Raw genomic sequence first — 23,873 nt, 5'->3', positions numbered from 1 at the left:
ACCAGATTCAGTCGTAACTTGAACTTTCTCAGACAATCAAATAACTTTTATAGGTTGACTATGTGATCATTTTCGGTATGTGATTTGGAAATCATATCCTTAATGTAGACCTCTATTTCTTTATGGATCATATCATGGAACAAAGTCACCATTGCCCTTTGATATGTTGCCTCAATATTTTTTAGTCCGAAAGGCATTACCTTATAACAAAAGGTGCCCGAAGGAGTGATAAACATGGTTTTCTCCATGTCTACGGGATCCATTTTTATCTGGTTGTAACTAGAGAATCCATCCATGAAAGATAAGAGTAAGAAATGAGTGGTGATATCTACAAGTACATCGATGTGTGGTAGTGGAAAGCCGTATTTAAGACATTCTCTATTCAAATCCTGGTAATCTACACACATTATGACATTGTCGTCCTTCTTTGGAACGGGCACAATGTTAGCCATCCATTATGGATATTTTGCAATGGCTAAAAATCCTGCATCGAGCTGCTTTATGACCTCTTCCCTAATCTTTAGAGACATGTCTGGTATGATTCTTCTCGATTTTTGCTTAATTGACGGACAGTCTGGTTTGAGCGGTAGTTTATGTACGACAATGTCTGTGTCTAACCCTGGAATATCATGGTACGACCAAGCAAAAACATATGCGTATTCATGTAAGAGCTCAATCAACCCTTTCTTGACTTCATCTTTTAAGGAAGCGTCGACCTTAACCTCCTTCTTGTTTTCTGCAGTCCCCAGATTGATCACATCCACTGGTTCTTTATGAGGTTGGATTTCTTTGTCCTCTTGTTTCAACATCCTAGCTAACTCTTTTGCCAGTGAACAATGGTCCCCATCACCTTCTTCTACTTGGTTAATCGGGAATTCAAAGTTATAAGTAATTATAGCAGTGTCATTTTCAATAGGTTAATTCATTAATCTGCATGAGAAAGATTTTTATTTATTGTTATCTTTTGGATGATTTGATAGGAATGAAATAATATGGAAGGGTATTGCCATTTTTGAAAAGAAAGTTTAAAATGAAAGAAAATGATCTTAATTGAAAACAAAAATGCAACTTTATTCATAAATAAGTAATTGAAACAAATGGGACCGTACAAAGCTTGCCCATTTGCCCCAAGCATAACAAAGGACTTATTATTATTTTTTAAAAATAGTAAATTACTTTGAACTGGAAATCATATTCAGGATCTCGATGTCCTTCCAATTGCTGAGAGTTATATTTGGTGCACAATGACACACCAAGTTGGGTATCTCCTTTTCTTCTTCTTCAACCATAGTCACCTGATCTTTACCCTTATATCCCGCACTGTGGAAGGTTTCTTGGAGTGTACAAAGCTTTTTATGGTCTGTTTTTTGAACTCTTTCATTAGATGGTTTGTAACCCAGCCTGAGCCGATCATTTTTCTCTAGTATCTCCAACAGCTTGCCCCAACCCTTTGCATCTCTACCCTTGATCAATTTTACATCTTCTCCCATGGGGATATTGATTGTTCTTTTCTTTGACTAACTACTACAATCTCTAAAGCTTGAAAAGGTATTTCCAATGTTTCTCCACCCGCTTCTATGTATTTGAAGGATGAAAGGTAACTGGTGAACATGTCTTCCTCTCATTCGATGATTATTAGCTTATCATCAGTTATGAATTTTAACCTCTGGTGCAGGGTTAAAGTGAAGGCTCATGCGGCATGGATCCAAGGTCTTCCTATAAGGCAACTATAAGATGGATTGATGTCCATCACTTGAAATGTGACCATAAATGTATGAGGTCCTACATTTATTGGTAAGTTAACTTCTCCAATTACCATCCTCTTTGAACCATCAAAAGCCTTGACCATCAAAGTACCAGCCTTCATGAAAGTTCTTACGTTATTTAACTTTCCTAGAGTATTCTTAAGCATGACACTTAGATATGAACCAGTGTCCATTATTAACTTTGATAGGAGACTATCTTGGCATTTGACTGATATATGTAAGTATTTGTTATGAGCGTGTCCTTCTAGCGACAATTCATCATTACTACATCCCAAACAGCTGCTAGCAGCGATATTAGCCACTATGTTATCAACTTGATTTACTGTTATGTCATGAGTGACATGAACTTTGTTTAATATTTTCAACAAGACTTCTCTATGGGCTTCATAACTTAGTAACAAAGATAATATAAGGATTTTGGAGGGCGTTTGGCTCAATTGGTCTACCACCTTGTAGTCGCTATTTATGATCAACCTTAAGAATTCCTCTGCTTCCTCTTGAGGTACATTCTTCTTAGAAGATTCAACATCCTTCTCTTTTGAACCCCCAGGTGTTTTCCCTTTGATTGTTGTTCAGGAGCGAACACTCTTCCGCTCCGGGTCATGCCCCTAATTCCAGCAATATTAGTGACTGCTGGTTCTAGTACTATAGGTTTGTCTCCTACATATGTTGTAGAGTTATAATTCCAGGGTACATACTTAGTGCTTTTGAATGGGAATTGTGCAGGAACACGGAAGACAATAGGGTATTCTGACTTTATTGGTATTTTAAATGGAATTTAAAATGGCATTGTAATTGGTATCTGTACTGACGCATGGGAAGACATTGGAAACGGTATTTGAAATGGTGCTGGATCTCCCATTTGTCGGTAAGGGATCTCAAAAGGCGTATGCCCATGAGATTCTATAACTGATACATCTTCTAACTTCCTCGTATACCCAATTTGGACCAAAACCTCATTCATCATTTATTGAAGGCACTCTTTCATCCTCCCACATGTGTCTGGAATGATTAGGCATATTTTACGGTCAGTAGCATGCAACTCTTCGAACACCTTGTAACCAATCAATTTCTCACGTATCCTTGACATATGAGTCCTCATTTGATATACTACTAGGATTAAAACATTGTTGTCTAGTTCCTCCACCTCATTGATGGTTGGACCACCATGTCCTGGCATTGGATTTTCCTTCACATTTGGGCCCTCCGGAACAAAAGAGATAATCTTATGATCCGATAAGTCTTGCATTTTGAACTTGAGTGCCAAACACTTCTCGGTAGTATGTCCGGGTGATCCAGCATGGAAGTCACACCTGGAATTAGCATCGTAATCACGAGGAAGAGGATTTGATGGAAGTGTTATATGTTTAATCTCTATCAATCCCTTTTGAATTAAGTAAGGCAAGACCTGAGTATATGTTATAGGTATGGGATCAAAGTCCTTCCATGCTCGTTGTTCATCCCCCCGGGCGTACCCATTTTGTTGATTTTGTTGAGGTAGTGCTCTAGCCTATTGTGCTTGAGGTCTAAAGTATGTCTGTTGTGAATATTGATTAGGAACTACTACAACTACGTAAGAAATATAGGGCACCTGAGAATTTCCCTCGATTGTTACAGTGTTGGTCTCACATTTCTTCACATTATTATTGTTGGAGTATGTCATACCCCAAAATTTGCCCATTGATACTACAAAGCATTTCTCAAGACCCTTTGACTTGATCTGCAAGGCACTGATATCAAATGGACAAAAGCCCAGCTCACAACAGGCCTAATCCAAAGTGGCCCAAAATAGCTTGCTCGCTAGGCGAGCAATTCCTTCGCCTAGCGAATATCTCAGCATGCCACTCGCCCAGCGAAGCATCAGGTCCAGAAAAAGCCCAGACCTAGCTTGCTCGCTAGGCGAGCAATTCCTTCGCCTAGCGAAGCTTGCGAAAATTGGAAGTTTTGGACCTCATTTTAAGCCCATTAGGTCACCACCACTACTACTATAAATACCAGCTCCTCTGCCACGAAAGTAAACACACACGGACGGACAGACACATACACACAGACCCAGAGGGAGAAACACTGAAACCCTGCTGATCCAGAGAATTCGGAAGACGGAAACCCTGAAGGCCGCTCACCCGCTCTGAAGCTACCGCCGCCCAACTCAATCCGGCTCGCCAATTCAAGGTTGCAATTCGATTGCAAACAGGTTTGCATCACTATTATCGCTTTATTTTTTTGCATGTGATATCGCTTTATATTCTTATTGTGCATGTGGTACCTCTTTAGCTTCTTAATTTGCATGTGATATCGCTTTGTGTTCTCATTTGGCATGCGGTACCGCTTCATGTTCTTAACTTGTGGATGATATTATAATTGAATTCATAAACATATTTGAAGTTTTGCATGTGAATTTAAGTGTGCCCGAGTATTGTGAATGCTGAACCATATAATTATGTGTTGGATGCCATAAGCCATGCCGCAGGTTGAAGTCATACTGTTCTCAAATTCCAAACCCGTGGCTGCTCGCTAGCTCATCGCTAGGCGAGCCTGCAGTGAGTCTTCGCTGCGCCTTCGCTAGGCGAAGCAGAGGCGAACGGGACAATGGCTGTTTTGTCTCTTAGTTGTCCATTTTATGATCATCTAATCATGATTCTGCATTGTGTGGCTTAAATTCCTGACTGTTATATTTATTTTATGGGGCAACTTCCAATTGTATTTTGCCTCAATGCTCTAATCCGTGTGTTGCATGATGTAAAGGCTAGCATACTTCCAAAGAAATAACCGGCTAGGCATGCCGCTTTAGGTGTGGACATTCTTGAGGAGATGGCTTTTGGATGACCTAAGTTTAATAGGGAGATTCATCTTGAATCACCAAGCTTGATTTTTAATGTATTGATTTCATTGATTTCCTATGGACCTAATTACCTAACTGATTACGGCTACTTAATTAATTATTAAAATATGGACTTTAAATAAATAATATCGGACCTTTCTTTATTACCCCACGATTACGGTCATGTCCCGCAAACATGGGGATATCCTTAGCAAAGACCCTTCGGTTAAATCATCATAGTCCCTCGGACGTTGCCTTCGAAAATACGATTTTGTCCCTCGATGACCCTTCGGTGTAGCCTACGGTTAAATGATGATAGTCCCTTCGAATGCTAAGGTATCCTCACAACTGTTGCCTTCAATGACCGATCGACGACCCTACGATGACCCTTCTACATCCCAAGGATAAAACTACTTACTTCTCAATGGTAAGGACAGTTTTACCCTCATAAGGATAGAAAAGGCCCGGAAAGACCTCGGACAGGTATAACCTTAATTGCTCATTCATAACAAGAAAAATACTTTTCACACCTCACACCTTTCAAACATCTTCTTTGGAAAATCACCACTTAGCATACATCCGTACTAGGATCATTGCCGAGTTCTATTTTTCTAAACTACTTTCAAAAAACTATACGAGATAACCACTTTGTATACATTCATGCAAGGATCATTACAAAGTTAAATTCTCGTTTTCAAAACACTTTTCACACATTTCTCAACCACCTTTTTTCAAACTCGAAAACATAAATGATTGAGCAATTAAGAGCCCATGGATAACCATGGATACAAAGGATGCTAATACCTTCCCTTTGTATAAAGTACCTCCCGAACCTAAGAATTTAAAATTAAGGTCTTTCCTGTTCTTTTCCACCTTTCCTTATGGGATAAAAGAAAAGTCGGTGGCGACTCTTGCTAACCGCGACATTGCGATTAAAAATCCGAATAAAGTCCAGTTCACCGTATGACAGAACTGGCGACTCTGCTGGGGACATAAAAAGAGAGGTCCATCTTAAAAAAAAAAAAAAAAAGAAAAAAAAAAAAAAAGAAAAAGAAATCATTTATGTTTTATTGTTCCTTCTTTTAAGGGGGCTTTGAGTGAAAGATCCTACACCCGGATCTAGTGTACCTTAGGTAAGTAGCAATAGATCATCGCGACTATCCGGCGTATACTGGAATGGTTAAAATGATAGCTACGGTTAATGTGACACTTTGGTTGTCCTGATGTTCCTCATGTTACTTGAGGAAAAATTTGGCTTCCGCGTGGTGTCATCAAAGCATTAACCAGACCTTTAGAACCCTAATTGACTTATCCTAGCCATTATAAAGTAGTGAGATAACTGACTTCGGTTCCGACTGAGGTTGGTTGATACTCGATGCTACACTCTTTGAGATTGGACTTTAGGGAAGCTTCGGTCAACCACTTGGCGTTGCACTGAAGTGGACTTAAAGAAAAGTCGATGATCTGAGATCCTTCTAGAACCCGGTTACTATTCTAGGACAGGTTGAACCAACCAAACTTCAGTGGGGAGGGTACTTACCTATGGAACTCATGCAAGCCTTAAAACCTAGGAATAATTGTTGTGTGACATGCTTGTGTTTGCATAACATCATAACATCATAGCATCATCATACTAACCATTTCAAGGACTTAGGAATTTAGCTTGGCTCTGTTGCAAAGGTTATGGCTTCCAGGAAGACTATCCGGATCAATCTTGTAGCAATCTCTCCTCAACTCAAGGATTTGGTGTCAGAACTCCCCGATCATGCTCAGTTCAACAAGAAACATGGTCATCTTCTCAACTTAGTAACCACTGGGTTCAAAGAAGATATGATGAGAGTCCTATTCCAGTTCTTCGATCCTAAGCATCATTGCTTCACTTTCCCAGATTATCAGTTGGTACCCACATTAGAAGAATTCTCCCAGCCGCTTGGGATACCTATCCTGGATCAAATACCTTTTAGTGGTCTGGAAAAGATTCCGAAGTCTGAAGAAGTTGCCGCAGCTGTACACATGACAAAGTCCGACATTGAAACTAATTGGGTAACAAGGAGTGGAGTTAAAGGTTTACTTGCCAAATTTCTGATAAGTAAGGCCCGAGAATTCCTAAAAGTTATGAATGTCCATGCTTTTGAAGACGTTCTAGCATTGCTAATCTATGGTTTGGTGTTATTCCCTAATCCGGACCAATTCATAGATGTGAATGCTATTAAGATATTCCTCACTCATAACCCTGTGCCTACCTTGCTGGGAGATGTCTTGCATTCCCTTCACACTCGTACTATGAAGAGACAAGGGACTCTCATGTGTTGCGTACCTTTGTTGTCTAGGTGGTTTATTTCGCACCTTCCTCAATCAATCTTGAAGAATGATCAACATCTGAAATGGTCTCAAAGGATAATGACACTCTCCCATTCAGACATCCGGTGGTGTTCTAACCTCAGAGAAAATGTTATCATCATCGACCGTTGTGGAGAATTCCCTAATGTACCACTCATGGGGATAAGAGGAGGTATTACTTATAATCCTTCCTTAGCCCTACGTCAGTTTGGGTATGCCCGAAGGGATGGTCCGCATGAAATGATTATTCAAGGTATAGTGTTTGACTATGACAATGACTCTCAAGGTCTCCGCCAAAGGTTTGTACGAGCTTGGGGCATGGTGAAAAGAAGCAATTTAGGAAAGAAAAATTCTAGTCCTATGGAGCCTTATCTCAGATGGGTACGCGCCAGAGCTCGTGAACTTGTCATGCCATATCTTGCAGTCGGACCATTGATTGTTGAATCAGAGGTCGAAGGAGGTACTTCCCAGATCATTCCTTATCCAGATATGCCTACTGATGTTGAGGAATTGAAAAGATCCTGGACCCAGTTGAGAGAGGAGAGAGATACTTTCTAAGCTCAGTTCAATGCAGAAAGGAAGAAAGTACTAGAGCTCACCAGTCAGCTTAATGAGGAACGAAGACTCAATGCATATCTTCGCCCAAAAAGAAGTCGCCCCTGGGAGACTTGAGCTTTCGTTGTATTTTATTATTATTCCTTTTGTAATGAACATTGAAAAATTAGCAATAAACATTTCTCTCTTGTTGGCAACTTACGCAAAGTTAAATTCCAAAAGTCCTTGAAAACATTTCATGCATTGCATCGCATAACATAACATCGCATAACAGGTATTCCAAAGGACCATATTCTCACGGTCTGCCTCTTAAACAGAAAAATGGATCTCGAACAAACTGTCAAGGATCTCCAGACTCAGAATGCTCAATTCAAGGAGATGATGCTAAGCTTATCCAAGGGGCAGGAGGAACTGAAGGCTCTTTTGGCCGAAAAGAAGAAGGACAAGAAAGCTGTGAGCTTCATTAACCCGGGCAGAAGGCGTAAAGGACAGGCTACGGGAATCAAATTTGGAATCCCGAATGGTCCAGAAGAGGGGGTGGAGAATGATTCAGAGGAGGAGAATGCTGATTTCTCTAACCCTGAGGATGATGATGAAGAGTATGAGAATGAGCAATACTCTCCAAGAGATGATAAGTATAAATTGCTGGAAGAACGCATGCTAGCCATGGAGGGTCAGAAGACACCTGGTCTGGATTTCGAAAGTTTGGGTCTGGTCTCCGATGTGACCATTCCTCGCAAATTCAAAATCCCCACTTTCACTAAGTACGATGGTGCGTCTTGTCCTCAGATGCATCTAAGGGCTTATGTGAGAAAGATCCAGCCGCATACCACTGATAAGAAACTATGGATCCATTTCTTCCAAGAAAGTCTGTCTGGCACTCAGTTGGAATGGTATTATCAGCTCGAGAGTTCTGACATCCGCACCTGGACTGATCTAGCAACAGCTTTCTATAAGCAGTACCAGTACAATTCTGAATTAGCACCTACTCGGCTACAGTTGCAGAATATGGCCATGGGATCTAAATAAAGCTTCAAAGAGTATGCTCAAAAGTGGAGAGATTTGGCTGGCAGAGTCAAACCCCCTATGACTGACAGAGAATTGGTGGACATGTTCATGGGCATACTGACCGGCCCATTCTACAGCCATCTACTGGGAAGTTCTTCATCAGGTTTCACTGAACTTATATTAACAGGTGAACGTGTTGAAAGTGGCATCCGAAGTGGAAAGATACAGGCGGCTGCCTCTGCAAGTACTAAAAGGTCCTATCAGGGGAGGAATGAATCAAATGCTGTGTACGGTCAAAAGGGTCGTAACAAGAAAAACCGTGACCACGACATTGGAGCAGTTACGATTGCAGCACCACCATCTCAAAACTTCCAGCAAAGACAAGACAGACCAAGAAGGCAGTTTACCAAGCTCAATATGACTTTAGCACAAGCACTGCAAAGCATGCTGAAGGTAAACCTGATCACTCTCAGAGGTCCTCCTGCAAATGTCAACACTGCTTCGCCTCGTTATAATCCCAATGCCAGGTGTGCATATCACTCCGATAGCCCCGGGCATGATACAAACGATTGTTGGTTGTTGAAGAATAAAATTCAGGACATGATCGACGCTGGGGAAATTGAGTTCGAGCCTCCGGAGACTCCTAATGTCATCACTGCTCCTATGCCTAATCATGACAAGGCTGTTAATGCTCTCGATGACGATTCTCTCATTACTACTGTAGCGGACTTAACATCTCCTCTCCCGATCATAAAGAGGAATTTATTGCAAGCTGGTTTATTTCCAGGTTGTACTGAAGATTGCAATCTCTGCATACTCTGGCCCGAGGACTGTTTGAAATTGAAGAATGGTATTCAACGGCTGATGGACGATCGTACAATTCTCTTCGAAAGGGTTTCTAAGACGGAAAACCCTATTGAAGAAGTATCTGTGATTGCAAGGTCCAAGATTCCAGTGAAGATTACTGCTCTCAGAATACCTGTGAAGATTATTGCTGAGCCCAGGGTAGCCCCCCTAATCATTACTGCGCCTGGCCCAGTACCGTACTCTTCAAGCAAAGCCATTCCGTGGAATTATGGAGGTGATGTTTATATCCATGGCGTAAAGCAAGTTAGTGATGCTGCTAATCCTAATGACATTGTTGGGACTAGTAAAGTTACTCGAAGCGGAAGGATCTTCTCTCCAGAGATCTCACCTCCAGTTCCCGAAAACCGAGGAAAGGAACCGGTCAACCCTTCTCAGTCAGAGACACCTATCGAAGCTACTACTGAAGACGTTGCCAAACGAGAAATGGCAGAGGTGCTGAAAATCATCCGCAAGAGTGATTTTGATGTGGTAGAGCAGTTGGGGCATACCCCTTCCAAAATCTCGATGTTATCCTTGTTGCTATCTTCTGAATCTCATGCCAATGCCTTGATAAAATTCCTGAAGACGGCCCATGTACCTCAGGAGACCTCCGTCGATCAGTTTGAAAACTATGTGGCTAACCTGACTGTTGACGACGGCCTAGGTTTTTCCAATGCTGACCTGACACCAGCAGGAAAGAACCACAACAAGGCTCTGCATATCTCCATTGAGTGTAAGGGGATCACCTTGTCTCATGTGTTGATCGATAATGGCTCTTCTTTGAATGTGCTACCGAAAGCCGTGCTCGATAAACTCGACTGTAAAGGCATTGAATTGAAGCCTAGTGACATTGTGGTGCATGCTTACGATGGTGCGAAGAGTGTTGTCTATGGCGAAGTGGTTCTCCCTATCAAGATAGGGCCTCAAGTCTTCAATACTACCTTTCATGTAATGAACATTCGCCCCGCCTATTCCTGCTTGCTGGGACGCCCTTGGATTCATGGGGCAGGTGCTGTAGCTTCGTCTCTCCATCAAAAGCTGAGATATCCAATAGAGGGAAAGATTGTCACTGTGTGTGGGGAAGAAGAATACATTGTTAGTAGTGTGCATACCTTCAGATATGTCGAGATGGATGGTGAATTCTTCGAGACTCCGTCTCAGTCATTTGAAGTGGTTCCTCCGCCTAGTCCTGTCCTTAAGCCAACTCCCCTTGTGCCCGAGGTTATTCGAGCTCCTCCTGCCATGGTTTCCCTGAAGGACGCTCAAGCTGTGGTTGAAGATGGTGGCGGTACCGGCTGGGGTCAACTGATCAACATACCCTACAAGTCTGATAAATCTGGTCTGGGATTTAGCTCTGAAAAGATGGTCAAAGATCAAATCAATGCTGTAGAAGATGCTGATAGTGATTGCGACCTGGATAGCGGGATCTTCCCAACAATTGGTGACGGACTCAATAATTGGAAGGCTGAAGACACTATCCCGATCTCCTTTAGTCAGGAGTAATTGTTATTGTCCATTTAGTATTGCAAATTTTAATTTTTCAATTGAACTTCTTAAAGCATTGTGTCTATGCCCGGGGCACAATAGCTAATTTGTTAAGGGTTTTGTCATTTAATAAGCATATTCATATTCAATAAATCAATGGACCTTTTCGCATTCAAATATTGCGCTCTTTATTTTTCCTGTCGTCTTTCAAACAAGCTATGCTTTCTTACACACACTCACGTAACAAATTGCAGATCCGTATCCACTCTGGATCCTATTGATAATAATTCCGCTACTGTTCATTATGACTTTGAAAATCCAATCTACCAAGCCGAAGATGGAAGTGAGGAAGATTGTGAAGTCCCTAGAGAGCTTGCCAGACTATTACTGCAAGAGGAAAAGACTATACAGCCGCATGAAGAGTCACTCGAAGTCGTAAATCTAGGTACTGAAGTGGAAAGAAAGGAAGTCAAAATAGGAGCAGGTTTGGAAAACAGTGTCAAAGAAAGATTGATTCAGATGTTACATGACTATGTAGAGGTTTTCGCCTGGTCTTATGAAGACATGCCCGGGTTGGATACTGATATAGTAGTGCATCGGCTGCCTACGAAGGAAGACTGTCGTCCCGTCAAACAAAAGGTTCGCCGCATGCGTCCTGAAATGTCTGAGAAAATCAAAGCCGAGGTTATGAAACAATTCAATGCCGGTTTTCTAGCCGTTACTGCTTATCCTCAATGGGTTGCTAATGTGGTACCAGTGCCGAAGAAAGATGGTAAGGTGCGAATGTGCGTAGATTACAGGGATTTGAATAAAGCGAGCCCCAAAGATGACTTTCCACTCCCGCACATTGATGTTCTGGTAGATAACACCGCTCAACACAAAATATTCTCATTCATGGATGGATTCTCGGGTTATAATCAGATTAAGATGGCACCTGAGGACATGGAGAAAACTACGTTTGTGACGCAATGGGGCACTTTCTGTTACAAAGTAATGCCATTCGGTTTAAAGAACGCCGGGGCAACGTACCAGCGCGCTATGGTGGTTTTGTTCCATGATATGATTCATCATGAGATAGAAGTATATGTGGATGACATGATAGCCAGATCTCATACTGAAGAGGAACATCTTGATCATTTATACAAACTATTCGAGAGGTTGAAGAAGTACAAGTTGAGATTGAATCCGAACAAATGCACTTTTGGAGTAAGATCCGGTAAACTCTTGGGCTTTATTGTCAGTGGTAAAGGAATTGAGGTTGATCCGGCTAAAGTGAAGGCTATTCAAGAAATGCCAGTTCCCCGTACGGAGAAAGAGGTCAGAGGTTTCTTGGGACGCTTGAACTACATTGCCCGATTTATCTCCCACTTGACCGCTACCTGTAAACCCATCTTCAAATTACTGAGGAAGAATCAAGAGATGATATGGAATGACGAATGCCAAGAAGCCTTTGACAAAATCAAGAAATATCTCCAGGAACCTCCAATTCTGATACCACCAGTTGAAGGAAGACCTCTAATCATGTATTTGACCGTGTTAGAAGGTTCAATGGGGTGCGTGTTGGGGCAACATGACGAGTCTGGTCGAAAAGAGCATGCCATATACTACCTGAGCAAAAAGTTCACCGACTGTGAAACAAGACACTCACTGCTCGAGAGAACTTGCTGTGCTTTGGCCTGGGCTGCTCGCCGACTAAGACAGTATATGTTGAATCATACCACTTTGTTGATTTCTAGGATGGATCCCATCAAATACATGTTCGAGAAGCCGGCCCTCTCCGGAAGAATAGCGAGGTGGCAGATGATCTTAACAGAGTACGACATCCAGTATACTACTCAGAAAGCCATCAAAGGAAGCGTGCTCGCGGATCATTTGGCTTATCAAGCGGTGGACGATTATCAATCTATGAATTTTGAGTTCCCAGATGAGGATGTCATGCTTGTTACTGATGAGGAAAAACCTAAACCAGATGAAGGACCCGAATGGGGATCCCGATGGACTATGGTCTTTGATGGATCTTCTAATGCATTGGGCCATGGTGTTGGGGTTGTACTCATTTCTCCCGAGGGTTACCATACGCCTTTCACGGCTAGACTATGTTTTCATTGTACCAATAATATGGCTGAGTATGAAGCATGTATTTTTGGACTCAAAGCTGCTATAGATTGGCGAATCAAGTTTTTGAGTGTGTACGGAGATTCGGCCTTGGTAATCAGTCAGATCAACGGAGAATGGGATACTAAACATCCAAATCTCATCCCTTATCGAGAGCGGGTAATGACATTAATCCCATACTTTGAAAAGATTACATTTGAACATATTCCACGAGAGGAGAACCAGTTGGCAGACGCATTAGCTACCATGTCATCTATGTTCAGAGTCAGATGGGACGGTGAAGCTCCCAGGATTACTATTGAACGATTAGATGAACCAGCACACTGTTATGAACTTCACACTGGAAAGGTACAAGGGAAACCTTGGTTCCACGACGTGAAAAGGTATTTAGAAGCTCAGGAATACCCTGAAGGGGCATCCATCAATGACAGAAAATTCCTGAGGAAGTTCTCCGCTAAATTCTTTCTGAGTAATGGAGTGTTATACAAACGTAATCATGACTCGACTCTGCTTCGCTGTGTGGATAAAAAGGAAGCAGAAAAGATTATGGAAGACATGCATGACGGTATTTTTGGGACTCATTCTAATGGACATACAATGGCTAAGAAGATTCTGAGATCAGGGTATTATTGGTCTACCATGGAAACTGATTGCCACCATCACTCCAGAACCTGTCACAAGTGCCAGATCTATGCGGACAAAGTACATGTGCCTCCTGCTCCATTGAACGTGTTGACAGCACCTTGGCCCTTTGCAATGTGGGGCATCGATATGATTGGAGAGATTAAACCTACGACTTCTAATGGACATCGCTTCATCCTCGTCGCTATTGATTACTTTATGAAGTGGGTAGAGGCAGCCTCATTCGCTTCTGTCACCAAGAATGTGGTGGCACGGTTCGTCAAGAATAGCCTTATTTGTCGATACGGCATCCCTGAAAGGATTATCACTGACAATGGTACTAATTTGAACAACAAGATGATTACTGAACTTTGCACGCAGTTCAAAATTAAGCACCATAACTCTTCTCCGTACCGGCCAAAGATGAATGGCGCCGTGGAGGCTGCTAATAAGAACATCAAGAAGATCATACAAAAGATGACAGTAACGTACAAAGACTGGCATGAGATGTTACCATTTGCTCTCCATGGTTATCGCACTTCAGCACGCACTTCGACAGGGGCAACTCCTTTCTCTTTAGTCTACGGAACGGAAGCCGTCTTACCAGTGGAAGTTCAGATTCCCTCTCTACGAATCATGAAAGAGGCGGGCTTAGATGAAGATGAATGGACTCAGACTCGACTCGACCAGATAAACTTGATCGATGAGAAGAGACTTGCGGCTGTGTGTCATGGACAGATATATCAGAAACGCATGACCCAGGCATTTAACAAAAAGGTCAAGAGACGAGTGTACCAAATCGGCGACTTAGTTATCAAGCGTATCATTCTACCACAAGGTGATCCCAGAGGCAAATGGACTCCCACGTACGAAGGGCCATTTGTGGTTAGGAAGGTATTCTCCGGTGGAGCCATGATACTTGCTACAATGGATGGCGAAGACTTCCCGCATCCTGTGAACGCGGACATAGTTAAAAAATACTACGCATAAAAGAGACCCGCTAGGTCGACGTACCTAGGCAAAAGTAAGGGCATCCCGGCGAACCAAAAGGGTTCGGGCAAAAATTAGGGATAAACATATAAAGACGTACACCCGGCAAGTCGAAAACCTGAAAAGGCGGCTTGAGCAAAAAAGGGTATCCCGGTGGACTGAAAACCTGAAAAGGCGGTCCAGGCAAAAATTAGGGATTCAAGCGTATGACTATGTCCCGTTCTCTGTCAGCTTCAACCAAGTTCAAGGGACTGAACAAGCCAGTCACCTCTATCCGACAGCAGGAGATGAGATGCCTGAAGACATGATGACAATAGTGGAATTAAAATAAATAGGACTTTTTCTGCATAGCTTTCTCTTTGTTTTCTTGACAATTTCCTCTTACTAGGATTTCTGTCTCCTTGTACACAAATTGCCTGTTTATAGGCCCTCTTTCAGAATCAATGCAATTTCATTTTGAAAAATGTTATTGTTTTATTTCCTCTGTTTTGTTTGCGTAAACGTCCATTGATTTAACTTGAATTGATTTATGCATGTGAATATGATCAATGATTATCAAAAATACATGCCTAAAATGGAAATTGCAATTACTACCAGACTTCAAGACCAAGGAGAAGGTCTAACCATGCTTTCCAATGAATCCGTTGCTAATCCTATTCCCCGGCCACGTCAATTATTCCCCAGAAGAAATGGGCATCACTAGACAAATGGGTCATCTTTTCTATCCCCAGCCAGGCTCTGCGGAGTGTTTTCGCCATCAGACAGAAATCGAGTATCCCCCAGCCGGGCTCTGCGGAGTGTTTTCACCATCAGACAGAAATCGAGTATCCCCCAGCCGAGGCAGGAGCATCAATACAAACTATCTCCGACCAGAAGACTGAGATTTATTCCCCCAGTAGAGTCCCCTGGAAGAACATTTCAGACGCATAGTGCACTCATTACATCATTTCACATCACATACCTATATACAGTTTTCATTCCGCATCATATACATTACATCATTTCATAACATATACATGCATACAATGCTCGCATTTATTCCAGATGCATAATTCACCCATCACATCATTTCACAGCACACGCATGCATACAACATTTGTATCTCAGGCATCATGACATTGCATGAAACTAACTTTATTTTTCAGGCTGATTATCCTTCTGATCACATTCAAGGTTCGAATACAGCTCTCAGATATAATCCATCTGACGAACGTTCTGACATCTTCCCAATGGTGGCATCTCTAAGCCCACCCCAGATATTCATTGCAAATACAACAAAGATTATCAGATACAGCCTAACATATAGCCTAACGTACGGCTCACTCTCAGCAACTCCCATACGGTCTAATGTACGATCCATTTGGACCTTCAGCTCAGATATGATCTAACGTACGATCCATTCTGACCTTCAACAACTCAGTCTAATGTATGACCAAGTCAGACCAGATGCTGCTCAAATACAGTCTAATGTACGACCAAGTTAGACCTTCATCTCCTCAGATGCTACCTTCGGACAGGTACATTTCTGAATAGTAGTCTGGTATACGGCTACTCCCTTGCTCAGGTGCTACCTTCGGACAGGTACATTCCTGAATGGTAGTCTGGTATACGGCTACTCCCTTGCTCAGGTGCTACCTTCGGACAGGTACATTCCTGAATGGTAGTCTGGTATACGACTACTCCCCTGCTCAGATGCTACCTTCGGACAGGTACATTTCTGAATGGTAGTCCAGTATACGACTACTCCCTTACTCAGATGCTACCTTCGGACAGGTACATTTCTGAATGGTAGTCTAGTATACGACTACTCCCTTTTCAGCAAATCCAGCCTAACGGACGGCTCATTCTGCTCAGATATGGTTTAATGTACGACCAAGTTAGACCTTCATCCCCTCGGATGCTACCTTCGGACAGATACGATCTAGCGTACGATCCATTCTGATCTTTCATCCCCAGCAAAGTCATCCGCCTAATGAATAACCCACTCCGGTATTCAGACACGGTCTAATATACGACCCATTCTGATCCCTTATCCCCAGCAGTGTATAACATACTCGGACTCCCCAGCGAAGTCAACAGCATGATGGATGATTCACTATACGGCCTGAGGTACGACCCGGTGTGACACCCATGTCTTCAGATATCGTCTAACGTACGACACAATCGGGAAATCTCCTCATCAAGTTTCCTGGATGGCATCTCTAAGCCCATCTCCATCAAGGCTAGCTCCTAATGGACAAGCGCAAATTTTTGGGGCATTCTAGTGTTCAATAATCTTTCACCTCCAGATCACGAACGACACATACCATTCTATTCTCTCGGTCCAAGAATATTGAACAGGGGCAGCTGTCATACCCCAAAATTTGCCCATTGATACTACAAAGCATTTCTCAAGACCCTTTGACTTGATCTGCAAGGCACTGATATCAAATGGACAAAAGCCCAGCTCACAACAGGCCTAATCCAAAGTGGCCCAAAATAGCTTGCTCGCTAGGCGAGCAATTCCTTCGCCTAGCGAATATCTCAGCATGCCACTCGCCCAGCGAAGCATCAGGTCCAGAAAAAGCCCAGACCTAGCTTGCTCGCTAGGCGAGCAATTCCTTCGCCTAGCGAAGCTTGCGAAAATTGGAAGTTTTGGACCTCATTTTAAGCCCATTAGGTCACCACCACTACTACTATAAATACCAGCTCCTCTGCCACGAAAGTAAACACACACGGACGGACAGACACATACACACAGACCCAGAGGGAGAAACACTGAAACCCTGCTGATCCAGAGAATTCGGAAGACGGAAACCCTGAAGGCCGCTCACCCGCTCTGAAGCTACCGCCGCCCAACTCAATCCGGCTCGCCAATTCAAGGTTGCAATTCGATTGCAAACAGGTTTGCATCACTATTATCGCTTTATTTTTTTGCATGTGATATCGCTTTATATTCTTATTGTGCATGTGGTACCTCTTTAGCTTCTTAATTTGCATGTGATATCGCTTTGTGTTCTCATTTGGCATGCGGTACCGCTTCATGTTCTTAACTTGTGGATGATATTATAATTGAATTCATAAACATATTTGAAGTTTTGCATGTGAATTTAAGTGTGCCCGAGTATTGTGAATGCTGAACCATATAATTATGTGTTGGATGCCATAAGCCATGCCGCAGGTTGAAGTCATACTGTTCTCAAATTCCAAACCCGTGGCTGCTCGCTAGCTCATCGCTAGGCGAGCCTGCAGTGAGTCTTCGCTGCGCCTTCGCTAGGCGAAGCAGAGGCGAACGGGACAGTGGCTGTTTTGTCTCTTAGTTGTCCATTTTATGATCATCTAATCATGATTTTGCATTGTGTGGCTTAAATTCCTGACTGTTATATTTATTTTATGGGGCAACTTCCAATTGTATTTTGCCTCAATGCTCTAATCCGTGTGTTGCATGATGTAAAGGCTAGCATACTTCCAAAGAAATAACCGGCTAGGCATGCCGCTTTAGGTGTGGACATTCTTGAGGAGATGGCTTTTGGATGACCTAAGTTTAATAGGGAGATTCATCTTGAATCACCAAGCTTGATTTTTAATGTATTGATTTCATTGATTTCCTATGGACCTAATTACCTAACTGATTACGGCTACTTAATTAATTATTAAAATATGGACTTTAAATAAATAATATCGGACCTTTCTTTATTACCCCACGATTACGGTCATGTCCCGCAAACATGGGGATATCCTTAGCAAAGACCCTTCGGTTAAATCATCATAGTCCCTCGGACGTTGCCTTCGAAAATACGATTTTGTCCCTCGATGACCCTTCGGTGTAGCCTACGGTTAAATGATGATAGTCCCTTCGAATGCTAAGGTATCCTCACAACTGTTGCCTTCAATGACCGATCGACGACCCTACGATGACCCTTCTACATCCCAAGGATAAAACTACTTACTTCTCAATGGTAAGGACAGTTTTACCCTCATAAGGATAGAAAAGGCCCGGAAAGACCTCGGACAGGTATAACCTTAATTGCTCATTCATAACAAGAAAAATACTTTTCACACCTCACACCTTTCAAACATCTTCTTTGGAAAATCACCACTTAGCATACATCCGTACTAGGATCATTGCCGAGTTCTATTTTTCTAAACTACTTTCAAAAAACTATACGAGATAACCACTTTGTATACATTCATGCAAGGATCATTACAAAGTTAAATTCTCGTTTTCAAAACACTTTTCACACATTTCTCAACCACCTTTTTTCAAACTCGAAAACATAAATGATTGAGCAATTAAGAGCCCATGGATAACCATGGATACAAAGGATGCTAATACCTTCCCTTTGTATAAAGTACCTCCCGAACCTAAGAATTTAAAATTAAGGTCTTTCCTGTTCTTTTCCACCTTTCCTTATGGGATAAAAGAAAAGTCGGTGGCGACTCTTGCTAACCGCGACATTGCGATTAAAAATCCGAATAAAGTCCAGTTCACCGTATGACAGAGTAACTTTTGTTACTATTTTGATTTAAAGACGGTTTTCTAATCTTACCACTCTTTAAGCCATTCTCAATTCTTTCCCCAATTATTACCAGGTCAGTAAATTCGATAGATACTTAACCAATCATCTTTTTATAGTAAGGGCCTTGTAGGGTACCCATAAACATGTCAACTAACTTGTTCTCCAAGAGTGGGGGTTTCACGCAAGAAGCCAGTTCCCTCCATCTTTGAGCATACTCCTTGAAGGATTCATTGCCTTTTTTAGACAGATTCTTGAGTTGCATGCAATTGAGATCTATATCCAGGTTATATTTGTATTACCTTAGGAACACATTAGCTAGGTCTTACCAAGTCTTGATATGGGCTCTTTCAAACTACATGTACTAGTTTAGGGATGCCCCACTTAGACTGTCTCGGAAGCTATGCATCATTAGTTTCTCATTTGCTGCGTAGGCAACCATCTTTTTGACAAACATTCTGAGATGATTCTTAGGGAAACTAAATCCTTTGTATTTCTCAAATTCAGGATTTTTGAACTTTTGAGGTATAACTACATCTGGTACCAAGCACATCCCCATAACATCAACGCCGAAGATACTGAAACCTTCAACCACTTTCAATCTTTCTTCTAATATTTTATATTTGTCTTCAGTTCTTGTTTCCTCAATAGTGACAACAATGTGAGTAACTGGTTTACTTTCCTAGATCATACCTCTATGATCTTCATCCTCATATTGTTGGCTCAGATCCACATAGTTGTCATGTGGAACTGGTATTTGTATGTGATGAGATGCCCCATTGTGAATAATGGTTGGGATATACCCTTCAAGATGAAGGGTACCATTCTTAGCTTCGCCCCATTGGATATCAGAGGTAAATCTTTATAGAGGGTTACCATCCACAGGTGGAGGGATAGACACAGAAGCAACCTTTCTTCTATCATCCTCAGCCTCTCTTTCCATCATGTTGGTAATGGCTCTCGTGAATTGATTAATCTTGTCTTTCATTTCCTCCATATTCCTCTTGACCGAGTCCATATCCTCTTTAAGTGCAGCTTGATTTTGTTCAAATTACTTCATGGCCTTCTTACGTTGAGCTCAAGTTTGGAGAGTCAGGTTGTCACGTTCGATGATACTGGGAAACTATAGGAAAAAAGGATTTTATTTTCTTTTTAATGCATGAAATGAAATATATATGAATGTATTATGATGTATGTAAAAACTATTTTGTTTTTACTTCTTTGGGGGACATTCAAAATGTATTATTGCATGCTTTAGGAATATGAACACGATTATAAAAACCATACAATTGGCATGGAAGACAGCAATAACTTTATTCATAAATCCAAGGTAGAAGGTTCACACGGGGATGATACCCGCTAATAACAGTACATAAAGTAATTAAAATTGAAAAGACATATTCTTAACAGAAAGCAAAAACTAGAATGGTGCCTCCATGGCTACCTTTAAGTGGGCCTTAAATTCCTTCAACATGACATCACACAACCTAATAAACTCAAGGACTTCTTGTGGGTGTTGTGGAAATTCGCAACACTGTCAGCTCTCATGTACATCCTAGGGACGTCCCAAACCAAGTTGTTAGCAAACTCCGCCAATTAGAATGTTCAATCCTCCATGCTTCAACTCTATCACCTTACTCTTGAACTATGACTTGAGACGTAGCGGAAAGATCCCTTAAGTACTGGACTTCTCCCTCTAACTGTGTGACTTGAGCTGTCAATGCTTCATGATCTTGAGCTTGGAGATGCACACGCTCTCTAAGATTTAAGAGCTCTTGGTAGGTCCTCCTCTAATTATGTGGTAACATTTGCTGCACTTCTATCCTAAGTTATCGTTGCCAGGCAATAGCAGCCTGAGATTCTCCAAGTGCCCCTTCGAATCAATGAATTTGAGCCACTACAGCGCTTTCCCTCTCTTGTTGTTCCCACATAGTCATCTCCCATGATGTTTTCCATCTATGATCTTCTTCTTGGGCTTCCTTTACTTTATTATTGAGATTTTTAAAGTCAACTTTGGCGCTGAATAAACCTCATAAAGTGTTTTTCGTCTTTTGCTTTTTTCAGCCTGAAGTTCCTCCATATTCTCAAGAATTTGTTTGTCCCTTTGCTCAAGGTCATAACTTACCTGATTCTCTTTGTAGGTCGTGTCATAAAGACTATGCTCCAAGCTTTCTTTATCTTGCTGAAGCCAAAAAATTGTTGCTCTGAGATGATCGACCTCCTCAATGGAAACTGGAATAGAATCAAGTATGTATGAAATGTAAGTTGGATCAATCACAAAAGGTAACTTAATCAAATGGACCCTTTCCTTAACCCATGGGGTGTAGGATTCTTCGGATGAAGTATCCTTCCTCTTTAGCTTATTTTCCTTTACATGCACCTTTTCCCATACACATGTAACCTTTCTAAAAAATTCTTTGTATGAGGTATCCCCTTTATGCAAGATAAACTCCTCTAGCTCATCTTCCTTAGGATTTTCCCATATGGGGTGTCCCAATTGTCTCAGGGCTAATACAAGATTATAATTAATGCACCCTTTGGAACTAATGATGGGTACATTAGGAAAACTCCCACAGTTAACAAGTATATCCCTGATGCTTATCTTTTTCGGTACCAGAGGATTGATTTCTCATTAAGGGACATAAGCTTTTAATCCTAAGCATGATTACCCTTGGTCTCTATCATATGGATATCCTTATAAAGGTATGAGGTAAACCATTGGTATAACAATAGAATGCAACAGTGTAATGATCCTTTCTCTTTGCTGTGGTAGACGCTTATCGTGTAATATACATCAGCTAGTAGAGCGGGTACTAGATCTACCTCTAGATTCTTTACAACCCAAAAGATGCTAATAACAGCGGCATCGACAAAGTAACACACATTGGGAGAAAGGGACTATCCCAAACATTATCAAAGCTAAGACGTTAACATATGATCCCCATATTTCTGCCCCAGCCATTCTTCGGGATACTCCCTCAAAGTAACTTCTCTTGAGACCTTGGATGTCTCTATCTTCTTTATAGTGCGACAACAGATCTTCGATAAGTATCCCCAAAGTCATAGCCAATTCCTTAGGTTTTACCTTTTGCCCCATACCCATATAAGGTCTCTTTCTATCTTTAAGAAGGTCCAAGTACAACCCAAATTCTTCTGGCATGGGGGCTAGCAGAAAATATTGAAATAAGAAACACCGTAGGGGTGGATCATAAATTTGAGCTAAGGCAGTGATAACCTCTAATTTTACAGGGACTCCCAAGAGATCAAGAATCCTTCCATACTTAAGTGTGAACTTTCTCTGAATGGAGTTAGGCATTTAACTTTGAAGAACCTTTAGGTTTTGAAAATACGGCATTGTTGCCTTAATATAAAGGGTTATCCTTTTATTTGAATTCATTTCCATAAAGCACCTACAACAATTTTTGAAATTCCTAAAAAATGGTAAATATATGCAAAAAGGCTCATTTTAATACAGGTGGTATGATGATATGAACGTCTTTTGATTTTAAAGTCTTTTATGGTTGGGTAACATGTAAGTATGCTCTATATTGGATAGGCCTCTTATGATTAGGTTATATCTAATATTAGACTACCCAATCCCTTCACTTGTAGAATATAAAGCTTTAGGTAAGATGATAGCCCTAGAGTCATGGACTATACCCTTGTTTTACCATGAGAAGGAGCAAGCCTTCCTATGGTAATCCTTCGGTATAGATCTCATCTATACGGGACTTTAGGAACGACCTTTGCGAGTTGATAACATAAGGTCACCCTGATTTGAAAGTGTTCTAGAAGAGGTCCCTGGAGTCATGAACCAAATTCAAAGTTCCATCATGAAGAAGTGATAGCCTTCTTATGACAAATCTTTTGAATTGATATACTCTAGGAGAAATCGTCATCAAAGATCCCACAAGATGAGAAACCCAGATGCTAAGACAGGACGACCCCTTACTTAAGCTTATTACTTTTTTCTCAAGCCTCGATTTTAGCTTCACACCTTTGAAAATCCCAACCAATATGATATGACATGCATAATAATATGATAAAGAAATAAAGTAAATAAATAAATAAATAAATAAATAAATAACATAAATAAAGGACAAAAAATACACACAGAAATAAGTACAACACTAAAATCCAAGGTTATAATGGACTCTCTTTAGGGAAAGTATAAGAACAATCCCCAACAGAGTCGCTAGCTGTTGTAAGACCCCAATTTTGGCCCTAAGATCCCTCATGGCCCATATCATATCATATCATGGCCTCAAGGATCATTGCATGCCTTAGTCCCCTCCTAGTGGGTAGGTTGCCTTGTGGGTTGATTTCTTGATCACCAAGCATGCCTTGCATTTGTATATCTTTGCTTTTCATATGTTTACTAACCAAAAAGTACAAAAATATTGTCAGTCTAACCTTGTTGCTTGCAGATGAAGCAATTAGGTCAAAATCAGTCAACAGTCAGTCAAAGCAATGGATGGTGGCCATTCTTGCAGAATTTGGGCACCATGATCAATAATCAAAAGTTCATACATCTTGGGACATCATTTGAAGTCAAGTTCTCAAGGAATTAGGGTTTGGAATTCATCAGAAGTGGTCCAGTCATCCAAAACCCTAGAAAAGTCAAACTTGGTCAACTATGGATTTAATCAGTGTTTTGATGGATAGAATTGATTTGAAGGAGCTCATTCATGCTTATATAAGCCTCATCTATCATGTCAAACTTCATCATGGAAGAAAATCAAGTCAAACAGAAAATTTCCCAAAATAGAAAGTGGACCTGTAATTTTAACTGCCAAAAATGGAAACTTCTTGATCCTCAACTTACATCAT

The sequence above is a fragment of the Lathyrus oleraceus genome, chromosome 1 (genome assembly GCF_024323335.1).
Source record: "Lathyrus oleraceus cultivar Zhongwan6 chromosome 1, CAAS_Psat_ZW6_1.0, whole genome shotgun sequence".
NCBI classification, from domain to species: domain Eukaryota; kingdom Viridiplantae; phylum Streptophyta; class Magnoliopsida; order Fabales; family Fabaceae; genus Lathyrus; species Lathyrus oleraceus.
The sequence above is the reverse complement of the archived record's forward strand: the minus strand, read 5'-3'. Positions refer to the sequence as shown.